At 39.9% G+C, this 16,987-nt stretch overlaps 1 protein-coding gene and 1 long non-coding RNA gene across 2 annotated transcripts in view; both read left to right on the top strand.

Moving 5' to 3' along the window:
* Nucleotides 1–16,987, top strand: part of BRIP1 (BRCA1 interacting helicase 1) — a 196,402-nt gene that overhangs the window by 156,306 nt on the left and 23,109 nt on the right. The window lies entirely within an intron of this gene.
* On the top strand, nucleotides 7,609–11,160 carry LOC127037319 (uncharacterized). The gene is made up of 3 exons (XR_007770335.1): nucleotides 7,609–7,685; nucleotides 8,640–8,725; nucleotides 10,519–11,160. It is a non-coding gene; the product is annotated as an uncharacterized LOC127037319 (long non-coding RNA).

The following is a 16,987-nucleotide window of genomic DNA, read 5'->3' as shown; positions in this document are numbered from 1 at the left end:
TTTTATTGAATGACTTGAACAGGGAGACAATATGGACTGAGGCTAGAGCTGAGAACTGGCACTCAGGAGACTTGGGTCCTCTTCCTTACTCTGACAATGGTGTTTGATGCAGCCTTGAGCAAGTCACTTGATATTTTTGCTTCCATTTCCCAATCTGTAAAATGGGAGCTATAACCCTTACCGACTTGTGAAATTGCTTGATAAAAATTCTAAATGATTGTTGTTATACTTTTGTAAATTACATTGGATTACTCATTATGATCTTATAGGTAAACATTCCATGGGAAGAAACTGATGTGCTGACAATCATTCATCTTCTAATGAACTGGCCCTATATTGCTGCATATAACATAAGTACACTTTACACTTTGGGCTATGAAATGGCCCTGAATAAATTTAGGCTGGAAATTAGAGGGGAAAGTTTCTGGAAGAGCCTCCCAGCAGGAGTAGGGGGGAAAACAACCTAAATAGTTTTTAAATGGATCTTGGCATGGGGGGAGGGATAGCTCAGTAGTTTGAGCATTGGCCTGCTAAACCCAGGGTTGTGAGTTCAACCCTTGAGGGGGCCAGTTGGGGATTGATCCTACAGTGAGCAGGGGGTTGGACTAGATGACCTCCTGAGGTCCCTTCCAACCCTGATAGTCTAAGTTTAGGAAAGGGATTATATGAGGGAGTTGCTCATGATAGGAGGGGACTGGACTTGATGACCCAGGAGGTCCCTTCCATTGCTAAGTTCCCAATACAACATTGAAATTAAATTTCATGTGCAACTGATACTCCTTTTGACAGCAAGAAATGTCATTAGTAAACATAACTGACCCTCCTTAGAAGAGGTTATATGTGAAGAAATGAGAATGCTACCCAAAGTTAAATAAAAAAGAATTGTAGAGACATTCTGCAGTCTTCTTGGTATACTTGTTATTGGACTGTCAGTGTGAAAGAACGTTCAGATATGACCTGTCAGTATGTGGGCAGGATTAAGTACATTAAATTTGCTTGTGTGGGGAAAAGCTTTGTTGAATTTGCTGGCTTCTTATTCATGAATATCAAGAGTCAAGACTCTTTTATCACTCTTTGGGTGCCTACAATTGCATTACAGGAAGGTATCATGCCCAACTGTGATTGCTACCAGACACACATTTTTATACTATCAAGGATCTGAAATAAAAAACAGCATGATTTTATGTGCATTTTAGTGGCACTGATCCAAAATGGTTTCCCACTGAATGCCATGCCAAATCTTTGAAGCAATAAGGATATCTGCCTGATAAGTTAGTTTTCTCTCTGGAATCTAATATTCAGATCCTTCTGTCAGCCTGATTGTTCTCTAATAGTATTCAAATGTTGCTTATGATCTTGCAATACTTTAGGAAGAAAGTGGAAGTGAACACATTAAGTGCCAAAAGAAACTGAAAGAAGTCTAACTGTGGCTCAATAATAGTTCAGCAGTGCTTGATGATGTTACCAGAAGTGATGATTTTCACACACATTCAGAAGAGATGCATTATTTCAGAAAATGAAAAGCTGCACAATCAATACAAACGGCTGTCAAGCCAAGTGCCCGCAGAAGATCTCTTCATTGTCTTTCATTACTAAGAGTCACCCTATGTGCTTTTTGTCACTAGCACAGTATGCTATCACACTCCAGCTCTCTTGGCTCGTATATGTATTCTAAATGTAAACATTGTAATTCATACATTCAGGAATACAGGACATGGATCCCAGTTTGTTTCTGTCAAAGATTTATGATGACACTGATGGCAAGTGACTTATGATCATTGTAAACAGATGCCATATGGATTCCTATTGATTGACATGCAAATCTTTGACAGCAGCAATCCAGGCCATGTCATTCACTGGCTGTCAGTATGACTGTACACTCTCCTTTTTGATATGATTAAACTATAGTGATCATGAGGGGATTCACTTCATTTCACAAGATGGCAGATGAATAACATTGACAGAAGAGTTAGGAAACCTCAGCATAGCTTATGGGCTCCATTGTTGGAAGGAGAAGATATTATAGGGGAAGGGAGTTGGCAGTCGCAACTGGTGGTTAGGGTCACTACTTCAGCATGTCAGACAGGGTATTCAGACTAGTAAGAATTAAGTAGTCCCTGATCATTTTCTGAGGATCAAATGGGGTATTTATCTTAATGCATTAATGCCACCTGTCACATTATCTGATATCTGGGCACATTCTATCTTCTAATTTTCAAACGTATGTGCTACTATCACAACACATTTTTCAATAGGACACATGTTTTATTTTAAGGCTCATATGCATCCCTACGTGTTAACACAGCCGTGGATATTTATCTTCTTTGCCTTTTTTATATCTTACTCAAAGCAACATTTTAATGGGTAACCGTGGCTATGGTCTATTAATTCCTGTTTGGTTGTTCTCAGTTTGATTATTCCCCGTTCCAAAGAGAAGAAAAAATGGGATTGAATTGACAAAGGGGAAGATATTCCACATGTATAAACCATGGAAAGCACTTATTGTATTTTAAGTAAACTGTGCTGCTTTATTTAGCAAGTGTAGAAATGAGGTATTTATACTCTATTGGGGAAGAGAATAGTATCCTGTGGTAGACTGAAAAATTATGTGTTACATATCAATTGAATATGATGCTGTAATACAAGACGCTTGACAGTTAAGTTGGAAGGAGGATGTGGATACTGTAGTTACTGAGAATGCAGCCTACTGTTCAGTGGTGCCTTCTGGCTCCAAGAGATGCATTTCAGTTTCATGGTGATTGGTTCTGAGGGATTTTGTTTTGTTTTGTTTTTCAAATGTCCTTATTTTCTCCATATCACAGCAAAACTGGGATTGAGAGAGAGGGAGCAGAAGAAAAAATGTAATTTTCCTCTACTAGTTCTGTTCTTATGATGTCTTAATTTCCCATCCTTATTTGTATGAACAAGTCCATCAACTGTATGTTAAAGCATATTGTGCACACTTTTAGTGACCTCTATCTCTGTATTTAATCTACACTAAATATCCAGTACCTTTTAGAATAGAGCTAGCCAACCAATGAGTACCATAGGTGACAAATTTTGCCCTCTTTTCTATTTGAGAATTATTGGCAAATAACAATTGGCAAATGCTGGTTAAAATTATTCAAGGAGCACTTCAGACAAATATATTTTAGGCTATTGGTGGTTTGTGAACCAATTATGTTTGCTTCTCTTCTATCTTTGATACTTTTTTGTTTGTTTGTAGTATGTAATTGGTCAGCTAAGTCAGGTGATATTGTTTTTGTCCTGGATTAAATGACTGAACTTTTATAAGCAGGAAGTGGGAAATCAGAGATTTCAAAATGACCATGCAAACACATTCACTTGAATACTTGTGAGCCTTTTGCTTTAGGCAAACATTCACACTTTCAAAAACAAACTTACATGAATGTTTGCTTAAAAAAAAAAAGAGGGTTGCAAACTATTATTTAAGTGAATTCAATATTAATTGAAGCTATTTTTAGAAATGCTTTTGTGCAGTATTTACCCAGTTCTGCTCTACAATACACATAACTACCCCAATAGAAAAAAATGGTATCAATAATAAGGGTTTTTAAAAAAACCCTGTGAAATGCTTACGTAGGCTGTGTTCACTCAGTAGCAGCCTGTATATATGATCCTGTTTGGTTATCAGAGTTTAAGCTATTGGAATTTGTTGTTGTGTTATGGAGATGGATTTCAGTTTAATTTGCAATCCTACAGCCTTTAGAGCCTTCTTTGGCAATTTTATGTTTATTTTAAAGAGCATAGACAAATTAACAGCATTTTACGCAATGATAAAAGATGAATGAGGGGGTGTAATGAATTCCGATAATCCTTATTAATATTTGTTTTAAATCCTTATAGATTATTTCAAATACATACCTCTGTTGACTTGGGGATACTAAGAGATGGTTAGAAACAACATGCCTACAGAAAAGTAACAGGCGGTGGTATGATGCTGTAATATATCTTTACAAAGACTAGGAAAAATGATCTGTAGTCACAAGAAACTGTTTGTATAGTTTGTGGTGACAAGTAAACCATTAGCAATTGTGACAAGTACATTCATGATGTTATTAGAAACTTTTCAAATGATTCATAACTTAAAAGATAAAGAGACTGCAAGGCTTATAAAATTAGTCTAAGTAACAAGTAGATAACACTTCTTTTTTTAACATTAGTAGTTATTAAACACAATGTATTTACTCGTTCTATTTCTATATTTACTCAACTTGTAATAGCTTAATCTGAAGAAAACAGTAAAACTTTGGTCAGGAAAAATTATCTACAGTATGCTGTACGCCATTGTTAATATAGAACAACAATAAATGCTGATTTTTCTAATGTAACCTATATATGCAGTCTCAAAAGACTGATAATATGCAATCCTCTCCCCCACCCAACTCCCACTCCCCCCAAAACCCCCAACCTTATGGATCAAGTGAATGATGCAATGCATAATTTTCAAACCATATAAGACCAAATGTATCCCTGATGTAACCCTAAAATTAATTACTAAATATCTTTTCTGTGCAATACTGATGTTACTACGACATCAGTTTTCAAAATAAATATGAATGGAAATAAACATTAATTTTAGGACAAAAATAATAATAGGCTAGTTCCACTGGAGTCTTTACTGGAAACTCCCCTGTATTTCAGTGCAAGTTTAGCTTTCAGACTGCAGAACTTGATCTCTGTAGGGATCTTGACCCAAAAAGGAGTTGTGGAGGAAGTCACAAGGTTATTGTGGGGGGGTGCAGTTCTGCTACACTTACTTCTGCTCTGCTGCTGTCAGCAGTGCTGCCTTCAGAGTTGGGCGGCTGGAGAGCAGTGGCTGCTGGCCCGGAGCGCTGAAGACAGAGCCACCCCTACTTCTGCCTGCAGAGCTGAGCCCTCAGTCAGCAGCCACCATCTCCAGCTGCCCAGCTCTGAAGGCAGCAGCACAAGGTAAGGGCAGCATAGTATGGTATTGTCACCCTTATTTCTGCGCTGTTGCTGGGGGGGTGCTGCCTTCAGAGCTGGGCGCCCAGCCAACAGACACTGCTCTCTGGCCGCCCAGCTCTGAAGGCAGCACAAAAGTAAGGATGGCAATACCGCAACCCCCTAAAATAACCTTGTCTCTCACACACACCCCATAACTCCCTTTTGGGTCAGGACCCCTAATGTGAGGAAACGCTGGTCTCTCCCTTGAAATCTGTATAGAGTAAAAGCACACAAAAGACCAGATTTCATGCGGGGGAGACCAGATTTCATGGTCCATGGTGCATTTTTTCTTGTCCATGAATTTGGTAGGGCTCTAATTATGTTTGATCAATGGCCCAACAAATTGAAACTCGTTACAATTACTGTGTACCTTTAGCAGAGCTGGCTATAATGAAGGAGCCCATCTGCTGATAACAGTGGTTGTAGTTGTCTTTGGAAACTGTTAAATATTGCAGATCCCCTTTCAAATTTTACTTTAGGACTAATTTGAAAAATTCTTTCTGAAAATATTTAGCAGCTCACTCATATCATTTTCATATAAAAATGTTTGATACTATAATTCCTGAAGGGTCTCAGTAGTTTCTCCTTTTCTCATTCTGTACTGGATTCGTCAAGTGGCAGGATCTCCTTCAGTGATTTCTTACTGTTTTTCACTTCAGTATCATGGAGCCAATGAAATCTATGCAGATTGTCACCAGAGAGTCATCCTTTTAACCCACTACTATTTGAAATTTTTTTATAAACTTTAAGAATGTGTAGTGGATTTTGAATTTTTATTAAAGAAGATGTCCGTATTTAACTGTAGATGGCAGCATAACATTAGTCTTATTTTTACCTAACCCCAAACTATTTCTAAATTAAACACTACACGAATATTACAATATTGCTGATAGTCTGTTGAAAGCTGTTACACATAAAATCTACCATATGTTACCATAATTGGTCTTGCAAATAAGATTTCATGTTCCTTATTTCTTTACAGTCTCATAGGAATTGCAATGCATAAAACATTCAGGGTCTGATTGTCCTTTTTTGTGTGTTCTGTACCAGTACAGCTGCATTGACTTTTTGGAGAATTACTCTTGATTTACACCAGGGGAAATTTACACCACAGGAGAATCAGGCCATCAGTTTGGAAAGTGGCACAAATGTACTCAGATTGACCTTGATTCAGAAAGTATTTAAGCACATGTGTAGCTTTAAATACAGGAGAAATCTTACTGACTAATGTACAGGTTTCTAAAGGTATTTAGGTGCCTAAAGATGCAAATAGGCAGCTAGTTCCTACCTCCCACTGACAATAGCATGCTGAAATACTTGTAAAAATCTGTCCCAGTATGATTGACTCATCATAGTTAATCACACTGGGCCAGACTTCCAAAGTTGGGTGTGTACAGTTAAATGTGCATATGTATGCAACTAACTTGTAAATACTTGTGCACCGACAGATCAGGTGTTTTACATGTGCATGTGGCCAGTTTGGCCCTGCTATTCCTACAAATATGTGATTTGCACACCCATATGGATATTTGTATCTAGTTGCCCAATTACATACATTTTGGGACTCAGAGATTACCATGATCCTGTGGTACTAGTTTTAATGGTTGTTAGATTGAGGGAATGTTTCATTGTTTCATTGTTCCATTGACTTGAACTCTAAATACCCCAGGACCATCTCCTGCAGGTAATGGCTGACAGAAAATTACTACCATTGGGTGGCTGTTCAGTGATCTGTTTGAAATAAGTCTCTGTTGATTTTCTAGTACTGACATCACTAGGGTGACCAGACAGCAAATGTGAAAAATCAGGACGGGGGTGGAGGGTAATAGGAGCCTATATAAGAGAGAGACTCCAAAATCAGGACTGTCCCTATAAAATCGGGACATCTGGTCACCCTAGACATCACAAAATAAGCGCCACAGTTGAATATGTGGAATCCACTGTCTATACTATACTTGTTTTGGGGATAAACAGATGATGTCACTCTTCAGTGATGTCCATCTTCCATGAGCACTGAATTAACTGAAAAAACAAACAGGATGTACTCTTCACTAACCAGCCATATTGTAAGATATGGCATGCAATGCATTCACAAATGCTTAACAGATGTTGTAAAGCATGTTCTAAGATTTTAGGCCCCAATCCTTCAACATATATGCAAGTCCTTAAAATCAAAAAGACTTCATGTGCTTAAAGCTGAGAAGCAAATAGAAGGTAATAGTAGGCCTTAATTATTGTTAAATCCAGGTATAAGCAAGTTGCCAGGCATATTTATAAAGCCCTGTAAAATCTTGTAATAAGAGTATTTATGAATGGCACAATGGTACCAAGTGTTACCAGATTTTAAACTAACCTCTTAAATTATCTGCTACCTTTTAAAAATTAGTAAGAATTAAATAAGAACAAATTGCATAAGGGTAATTTTAGGTTCAGGAGTGTGTGTGTGTGTGTGTGTGTGTGTGTGTGTGTGTGTGTATCATCACTGCTTTGGAAGACATAAATCAATAGTGGCTACTTGCACAGTGCTTTGTTGAATAAATGCCTGTCTGAATTCCAGATGTTTACCATATGACTTTCCCTAATATGGAGAAAATGGTTGTTGCCACTGCCTGTATTCTTCTACAGAACATTGATGTGACTGTACTCTTCACATTGTTATTTGCAGTGTTGTTGTCCCAGGATATTAGAGAGACAAGGTGGGTGAGTTAATATCTTTTATTGGACCAACTTCTGATGGTGAAAGAGGCAAGCTTTCAAGATACACAGAGCTGAACTAGAGCTGGTCAGGAATTTTTCGGTGACATTTTTTGTCAGAAAAAGCCAACTGGTTTAAACCAAATTTTTTGTGGGAACATACCGATTTTGATGGAAAAGTTTCTTGAGTCCATGATGGAATTTCCTCCCAGAGGAGTGAGAGCCCCACCCCAAAGTAGCCCTGATCCCAACGGTTACCTGGGGTGTGGGAGACCCAGGTTCAAGAGGGATTTGTCAAGAAGTTCAAGTTCTTCTTCTGCTTGATTCAGAAGGACTTGAACCTGAGTCTTCAACATCCAGGTTGAGTGCCCCAATCAGCTGGCTATTGCTATTCAGCACCCTCTCTCCCTCAGCCTCTTCTGTTGGAGCTGTTTCACCTTGTATAAATAATTAAATATTCTTTGGGAGAGATTGACTGTCTATCCCAATGGTTAGGGCACTTGAGTGCGAGGTCAAAGATACAGGGACTTGTATCTGGGTCTCTGACAACCCAGGTGAGTGTCTTTAAACACCAGACTATATAGAGTCAGTCTCACTCCTTAGCCCAATGAATCAGCCAGAGAAGGGACTTGAATCTGGAACTGTTACATCCCAGATGAGTGGCCTTAAACAGGGGGCTACACACTGTGCTGGAGTTGTGTGGTTTGTGTGTCTCTCTCAAAAAAAAAACAACCATTTTTTCCCAAAAAGTCAACAGGAAAACAATTTGCAATCTTGAAATTTTTTGCAGGATGGGAAAACTATTCCCTGCCCAGCTCTACAGACCTCACCTATTTGCACATGCAAAAAATCTAGACTTATAAACACAAAATGGATAAACTGAACAAAAATGCCTGGTTTAGTGAACAAATGTTGGCTTCATGTGTACAAAATGGATCTGCATTTGCATTTTGTAGGTGCAGATTTGGAGACTGCTTTAAAACAAAACAACAAAACAAAAGGAGCTCATCCAAAATATTGGGAATTTTGTTTAGCTGATGAGGTAAGCAATGAAGTTTGAGATTTGCTATGGCAGTTTGGACTGCAGACTTACCGTTTTGCTCTGATCCAATCATCTTCTTTAAGTTAAGCAGGGTCAAACTAAGTAGTGAAACTGGGAGAACTCTGAAGAGCAACGAGGTACTGCAGGAACTGGGAGTTGGTGATTCAGTAGGTGGTATTTTAGCTCTGCTTCAGCATGTGAACCAGTCATCCAGAATAGTGACCTAAAACAGGGTACCTGACATATGTTATTAAAGATCTTATGGCACTTCTTGTAAGCGATGGGTTGTTATTTCTACTATCCTAGCCAAATTGCAACACCTATCATTATATTTTGTCTACAAAATTCTCCTTGTATTTTGAACTAGAAAGGGTATTCTTTATTTTCTGTTCTAAATCATTCCACAATTGTGCTGTCTGGTATTGCTCAATTGTTGTTTCATCCCAGTAGTAGACTGAAGGTTTTTTGTTGCTGTTGGGGTTTTTTTTGGGGGGGAGGGTAGGGGGTTGTGAAGTGCCCTGTGTCCTTTGGGAGGATTTGAAATGTTTAACTACTCAGAGAACAGTTTGAATAAATGTGTTTTTTGAAGACTTTGAAAAGTTGACCTTAAAAACATTTACCTTTTTGGATAAGTGTTTACAGTGCAATGGCATCTAGCTTGCAGTTCAGTCTAGTTATGGGAAAGCAGAACATAATGTTATTAGCAACTGACGTTTACTTGGAAACATGTCCAAGCAGCATGATACTGTGCCCTCTGCACATATCACTCTGAGTGCATATAATGAAATCTGAAAATGCATTAATTTTTAAAACATAGTAAGCCAAAAATATGTATCATGGAAGTTTAGTAGTTATTAACTTTTAAAACTGCCCTGATAATGCCTCTCTCATACAATCAGAGGTCCATGTTTATTTGACAACCAGATGCGTTGACCTATGCCACAAATCAAGACAATATGAAATGCATTTATGACATTGGTGTTTTTTTGGATCTAAGAGCATACTGAGTGCAGCATTTTAATCTGTTAAAGTTATAATTTGGAAGGCCAGCCCTATAAAATGGTCATTTAAGGTCAAAATAGCCATGGGAGTTGAGTATATGCAGCATTTTGAACAGTTGGCTTTGAACTAGGCTCTGTGGACTCATATAGAAAATTAAGAATCTATCAGAATGGACATTTCTTACAAAGAAGGTTGCAACAAATATATGTCAGATTTGGTATATTGAAGGGTGAGGGAGGAGATGACAATATTTAGGATTTGAGAAATTAGATGGGAGGGAGGTAAGCGCTCTGTAGCCACTCTCTTGGCGCTAGAGAGTGAAGTGGCCTGTGGGAAACAGGAAGGCTCCTGCAGGGAGACAATGAAGCCCAATGAGGGAAGATACTTGCAAGACACAGGATTGGAGTGAGCTTCCATGGTGTCCCGGACCAAGAATAGGAACCAGCCAGAAATACCATGGGAGGTGTTGGGCATTAGAAAGAGCTCAGAAAGGAGTTTGCGGAAAATGTGGGTAGAAAGGAGTCCAGGGAGGCAGTGTCACAGTGTCTGTCAGAGCAGATCTTCTGTTCTTGGAATGGAATCCAGTGTAGAGGGTGGGCCTTGAGTCCCCTACCAGCCATGAGGAAGGTGGAGTGAAGCCCCCCCTGCCTCCAATGTATGTGGATAAGGATGATTTTAAATGCTGAGAGAAGGTGTAAGGACCATTGGGCCTAGAGTCAGGGTCTGCAGAATTAATAAAAGGTCTAGGAATTATTTGTTGAACTTTTATTCATTTGACTTTGTTCCCCCAGAAGGAGTAGGACTAAAAGATGACCAGACTGGAGCCAAGTTGCAAGAAGAGTCAGACCTCTGTGGGACCAGAGTGAGTGTCAGCAGGGGGCACTGGAAAGGAAAAACTTGCTACACCAACCCTAGCCATAAGGGGGTGTGCAAGTGGTGAGTGTGGGTCCCATCCTGCTCCAAAAGACTATATCGTTTCCCAAAAATTACATGTTGATCTTTGTTTTCTGGTACTCTGTTGAAAAGGAAGTCTCTTGGTGGACTGGGTGGTTTCAGGAGACCAGTAAGTAAGGTTAAGATTTTGTCAGTTATTTTTAGTACAAGTCAAGGAGAGGTTGTAGGCAGTAAACTAAAATTCATGGGATCCTCTGACCTGTCTGGGAACTTTATGAAAAATAACCATGGAGAAAGGGCTGGGGGGAAGGAATGACAGCTGCAGCCCCATGGTTGGGGACTGACAGCCTGAGCTCTGTCGTGAGGGTACTGACAGCCCAAGCCCCACTGCTGGACTAGGCTGTCAGCCCTGGGCTGCAGCCACTGACAGCTGCAGCCAAAGAAGTCACAGAGCTCTGGTAAAGTCACAGAATCTGTGACCTCCGTGACTAAATCGTATCCTTAATGATAAGGGAATGTGGAGCCTTTCACCTCTGGGATCACAGTCTCATATCTGTATTGAACTAATACAGTTCTGAAGATTATTGGATGGCATTTGTGAAATGAGGGTGGTGATCCTTGTCAAGTGCCTGATAAATATGTGTCCGTATCACAAAAACAGCTGCTACAGTTGGTCTCCTTGTAGCACTCTCTGCAGGTGTGAATTGACCATTGAAAGTGAGTGAGCTATCTTTTCACCCCTAGAGGTGGTCCCTCTTGGTCAGGGTGAAGTTGCATTGGCAGGAAGGTGTAGGGTAGCTTGCAGTCACCCATGCTGAACCTGTTTTGTGGAAAAATAGAATTCTCCAGAGCTGTCAGCCAGGCACCTTTCTCCAGCACTAACATCATTTTAAAAAGAATGTCTGAAGAAAGAAGAGTGTGTGTGCGTGCACGGGGGGTGGGATGGGATGGGATGGGAATGCAAATAGTCTCATTGAACACATTTACATGTTGGCCACTGAATGTTATTGCACAGAAGTGTTTGCTTACAATAGCACTGCTAGCATTGTTGTGGTTAGCAATAGAGTATGTTCTGTCACTTCAGAGAGACAGAGTGCCTCCTTTTAGAAACAAAGCCAGAGTGTTACCTAAGCATAGACGAAGAAACAAATATTGTGTGTACGTACACATGCACGCTCCTCCATGTTCTACAGGGCTATCTTTTGTTGGGACCCTGGGGTTTTAAAAGAACAAAATGATTTTGTCAATGCATAGCAAAACAGATGGTGGGAACCCCTCCCCCACCCAGATCTTGTATAATTGTTCATTAGAAATAAAATCTGAACCAGTAGTTGTTAGAATGTTATTTGTTCTTTTAAAAAAATATAACTTGTTTCAAGTATGTGTCCTAGTTCTACGTAAACCTTGTGATATTCGTTTAACAGAGCTGGGCTCTCAACTTCTGCATGGTCGGTATGACATGGGCAATAGTGGAGCACATTTTTCTGACCTTGATGTAACCCTGACCTTGTGGGACCACATTTGGAGATGGGGGATCTCAGTCTCCAGGCTGTCGTGGGTTATATATCCCCGCATTGGCATTACAAGGGTTAACTGGAGCTAGAGAATTCAGTTAAGGCACTTGATTGCACCTGGAGGGTGGGCCAGGCTCAACTGAAGATGAAACCCAGCTGGGTGGTGAGCATGAAGGGGTCTGCAGGGAGAAGGGAAGAACTCTGAGTCTCTGGCTGATACAGAGTGGAAGAAGGGCCTAGAGAGGGGTAAATAATCAGTGAGCCCAGGATGGAGCTGTAGGAAAGGGCCTGAAGGATGGGTGAGGTAGGAAGAAATCCAGGGAGTCAGCAACAAGCCCCTGGCCTGGAATCTAGAGAAGAGGGAAGGCCTGGGTTTCCCTACCAGCCACCAAGAAAGGTGATACAGGAGCACTCCACACAAGAGGGAAAAGGACGGTTGAATCTGGAGCCATGTCTCAAAGAAGAAAGCCCTGAGAGGCGTTACTCTGCACAAGAACGAAAGGACAATTCCACAGAGTCCGGGAAGAGATGTAAAGAGTCAGTGGAAAAGTGAACCCAGGTAGGAGGCAAAGAGTTATTTTGTTTGAGTTTAGTTTACTGGACTTTTTGTTTACCCTTGCTGTGGGTAAGTTTAGTCTTTTTTCTGAGAGTTTATGTGCATATAGGGTTTGATTTTGTCAAAGGCTATCTGGAAAGCCTGCTTTCCCAGAATTTGCATGAACTGCCTTTAGAAGCTAACCTACCACAACATCAAAGCAAACCCTTCCTCAGGAGCAGCTTCCTGGTCCCTACAAACTATTCGCAGTCCAGAGCTGTCCTTTTACAAGAACTTTTTTTCCAAACGTGCTTTTCTGGGGCTGGCCCTTTAGAAGTGGAAGAACCCAGCAGCTCCAGTCCTAAAGTGGCCATTTTGCAACTGGCAGCTGCTTGTTGCATTTTTCTGTCTTCCAGCTGGTAAATTCCCATTGTTACCTCCCCTCCCCCAGTTTTACCTTTATTTTTCATTGCTAACTGTAATTATCTCTAGAAAGACAAAAACCCTCCTCTATAATATATGGACCAAATCATGAAGTCCTTACTCTGCTTTTGTTCATTTCTTACTCAGGCAAACTCCAGTTGAAGCTAATCTGGAGTGTGTACCTGAGAATGCTGCCCTGCATTAGCAGCATAAAAAAGCCTGTACAAATAATTGCCATATAACTTGTAGGTATTAATTTCTGCTTAGCTTGACCAGCAATTTATGTATTGTCTACAATTTTTTAAATGAATGAGCAGAGAGAGAGTGAGTGTGTGTGTGTGTGTGTGTATAAAAACAGGATTAATGCTATTGGGCCTTATATTGTGCCCCCTTTAAGTGTGAAATCACAAACTCCTTAAGTCCTCAGAGCTTTGGGCACTCTTTTAAGTAAGAGAGCTGCAGCTCTACAGATCCTCTAGCTAGGTAACGTGTTTGCTGATGTTCCAGATAAATTCCCAAAGTAAATGTTTGGATGTGACATTAGAACCCAGGTTTCTCATAGCTGAAATGTTATTTAGGTTAATCATAATGGACCTTTATGTCAACAAGATTAATTAAAGTGAGCAGATTGACAAACTGCATGTGAAATCAATTACCACATGAATCAAGTGTTTTCAGGACTGTCTTTGGGTTGGATTTACCTGCCCTTAAAAATACAGTTCTTTCTGACGTACTGGGAGCCCGTGGGTGGGGTGGGGAGAGGATTGAGGTTTCCTTGCAGTTTAGAAAATGAATTGTATTTACTATCTCTTGATTTCCTAATGTTCCCAACAATCATTGTTCACAGCAAAAGGAAGTTCAAAGCAAATTGAAATAAGTTCTTTAGAAAAAGCCCAAACAATTCACAGCTTTCACAGGACTCTTGAACTGTTCATTTTGAGCTGCCTTACTCATGCGCTGTATTGTTTTGTCATTGTCATCACTTTATTGAACAGAAAAATTATTTCAGCTTTATAATACCTTGAACATTAAAGGGCTTTTCATGTGTGATAAAGGTTCCATCTAATATTTACTTTTGGTATTAATGTGGTGAAGTCATAATACATAAGAGAATATTCACTAGCTCTATAATTTAGGTTACACCCTCGAACACAAAAGTTGTAATGTTTTCAGAGATGCTTTCATTTAATGGCTAGTTATACAGAACTTTTCACAGGTTATATCAATACTAACTCTCTAATAATAGAGACCGCTTGTATGCACAGCAGAAGAATAGATAAAAACCAAGAACAGATCAACAGACAAATGCAGATAATTCAAAACGTACTAATGAAATAAGCTTTGTAAGTTATCTTTTTCTATAGTGTCACAGAACAAAAAATAAAACCAGCCCCAAGCTCCAAGTAAACATTAAAAGTAGAATAATGTTTCAGCAGGTGTACTTATACTGCTATTCAAACTGAAAACCACTCAGCACTTCTCAAAGCTTAGCCCTTTGAACAATTCATGGAAATGTTTTCTTTTCCAGATTTCTGTTGAAGTCTATTTTTTGGGTGGAAGGAGTATGGGGGACAGGAATATTAACCCATTCTACTAATCCGCAAAGTGTAACCTTTTCTTTACCTTTCGTTCACATCAGTTGAATGAAACATTCAGTTTTTCCTAAACATTTTCATTTGTTCTACAGATAAACATACTGTGTGATCCAATCTTAGTCATTCCTCCTTCAGCTCATGCTTTTCCTTCTAACCTCACAAGAGCTGTTACACTGTTGGGGATTTTTTGGAGGCTTTCTGCAGAATGATGTCAGTTATACCAGACTTGCTTACGTATCTAGATGATTGTCTAGGCATGACACCAGTAATAAAATATCCACTAAATGTGCAGAATTTACTACTTAAGACAGAATATTTTTAAAGAAATAGTTCCCCTTAGGGGACTATATAGGTGTGCAGGGGTTAAGGCTAGAAAATTAATTACTTTCAGTCTCAGTTTATATATTCTCTAGGGATTTTGATTTTTACATTTTTATCTTTGTGGCCAACAAAAAAAAACAAAAAACTTTCCACTAACCTTGCAGGCCTGGAGGCAGATACCATATTATTGTAACCAAAGAGGGTTTCTCCAGATGAGTAAGAGTTACGCGTATAGTTGGAATGTTAATGTTTGAACTATTGAACTAGGACGTTTTAGAGTGACAGTTGCTCTTCCATTGTTTATTCATGACATTGTGCCTTGAAAACCTGATCCAGAACCTGAAATCACTGGCAGTTGTGAGGTCTCAGCGCCTCTTGGGTTCAAGCCTTAGTATGCGATTCTGATTGTGTTCCTAGAGGACCCGTGAGAGAGATTCATGACAGTATGAATACTGGGTTATAACAGCTAAGTAGGAAGTGGTGGTAAGTGTATTTGTATAGAGCACCCCACCCCTGCCAAAGTGCTTAGGGCACTGTACAACAGAATAAACACACATACAATGTAATGAAAATACCAGACTCAGAAAACAAAGTGGTAACCTTGACTCTGAATTCCCTTGTTTTGTAGCTAGAAGTCAGAACAAAAACTGATTTTCTTTTTCAACAGCTTTTCTTATTTAAATTAATTTGTTTAAAGGAAGCATGCCCTGTCTGGGAGGCAGGAAGTTATAGAGGCATAAAGAGACCAGGCGGTGTGTGCAACCAGTCCTTATGGAATCACTTGGGTTGGCAGGATAGTGCGGTGACCTGATACCATGCAGTACTTTTTCTGTGCATTGTTACTACTACGCTTGTGTCCAGACTTTGCATTGTGTAAATGATACAAATTCAGTCTGTTGCCTAAATGCTGGCAGGATAATATCCTTGTCACTTAAGATGCACTAGTAGCCATTTGATTCTCACAACACAATTTCTTTCTACGCAATATCACACACTGTTACTGCATACTGTGTCTTAATGTGCAGAGTCCCATTAATACTATTCATTTCAGTTGACCAGTGCACAGTAAAAATAATCGGGGGGGGGGGGTGGGGGATAGCTCAGTGGTTTGAGCATTAGCCTGCTAAACCCAGGGGTGTGAGCTCAATCCTTGAGGGGGCCACTTAAGGATTTGGGGCAAAAATCTGTCTGGGGATTGGTCCTGCTTTGAGCAGGGGTTGGACTAGATACCTCCTGAGGTCCCTTCCAACCTTGATATTCTATGATTCTAATGCAGTAGTGGCACATAAAAAGATACTGTCACTGATTTAATACCCATTCCTATTCTCTCATGCTCTGGGCCAGTTGGGGCTAGGAACATTATGGTGGGAGCCTACTCATCCTTTGAGGGGAGTGCCTTGTATCACTCAACTGGGACCCCCGAGGCCGAGTAAGAGGTGGTGGTGTCAATTTCCAAAGGGGGTTACACCCAGATCCTTTTGTCTGCAAGGAAGATGGCTGCAATTTCTGGGGCCTCAAGAAAGGGAGCAAAAATGAAATGGTGGGATTCTTTTGGGGCATGATAAGTTTGGGGGACACGGCACTCCTGAAGGAAAAACAAATGAGAAATGTTCTAGTGCTATTTGGAAACCTTGCTTAGAAGGAATATTTAATTCCTTTAGTGTTAAGGACCAGCTTACTCAGCTGAAAAATATTTAAAACTGAAAAAGTAAAGGGTGCTGTTGACATCTCCCAGGGGTGCTGTGTAGAGGAAAACCCTCCTGCAGTCAACCTGCCCTCCCTGCTCCATTCAATCTCTCATCCCCTGCATTCCATACTCCTTTTTGTCTTTCTGCTTAGCTAACCCCTCCCAACAAAACCCTATCCAAAACATTAAAATAAACAACCAAATAAGGTGGAACTAACACAATGCTTGTAAACAATTGTGTTTTTTCACTCTACTTGTGTAGTATGGCCCTTCCTTCCCTCCAGTTGTCTT

This window comes from Gopherus flavomarginatus, chromosome 19, assembly GCF_025201925.1.
Source record: "Gopherus flavomarginatus isolate rGopFla2 chromosome 19, rGopFla2.mat.asm, whole genome shotgun sequence".
NCBI classification, from domain to species: domain Eukaryota; kingdom Metazoa; phylum Chordata; order Testudines; family Testudinidae; genus Gopherus; species Gopherus flavomarginatus.
Note: the sequence above shows the minus strand (reverse complement) of the source record. Positions and strands in the feature narration are given on the sequence as shown.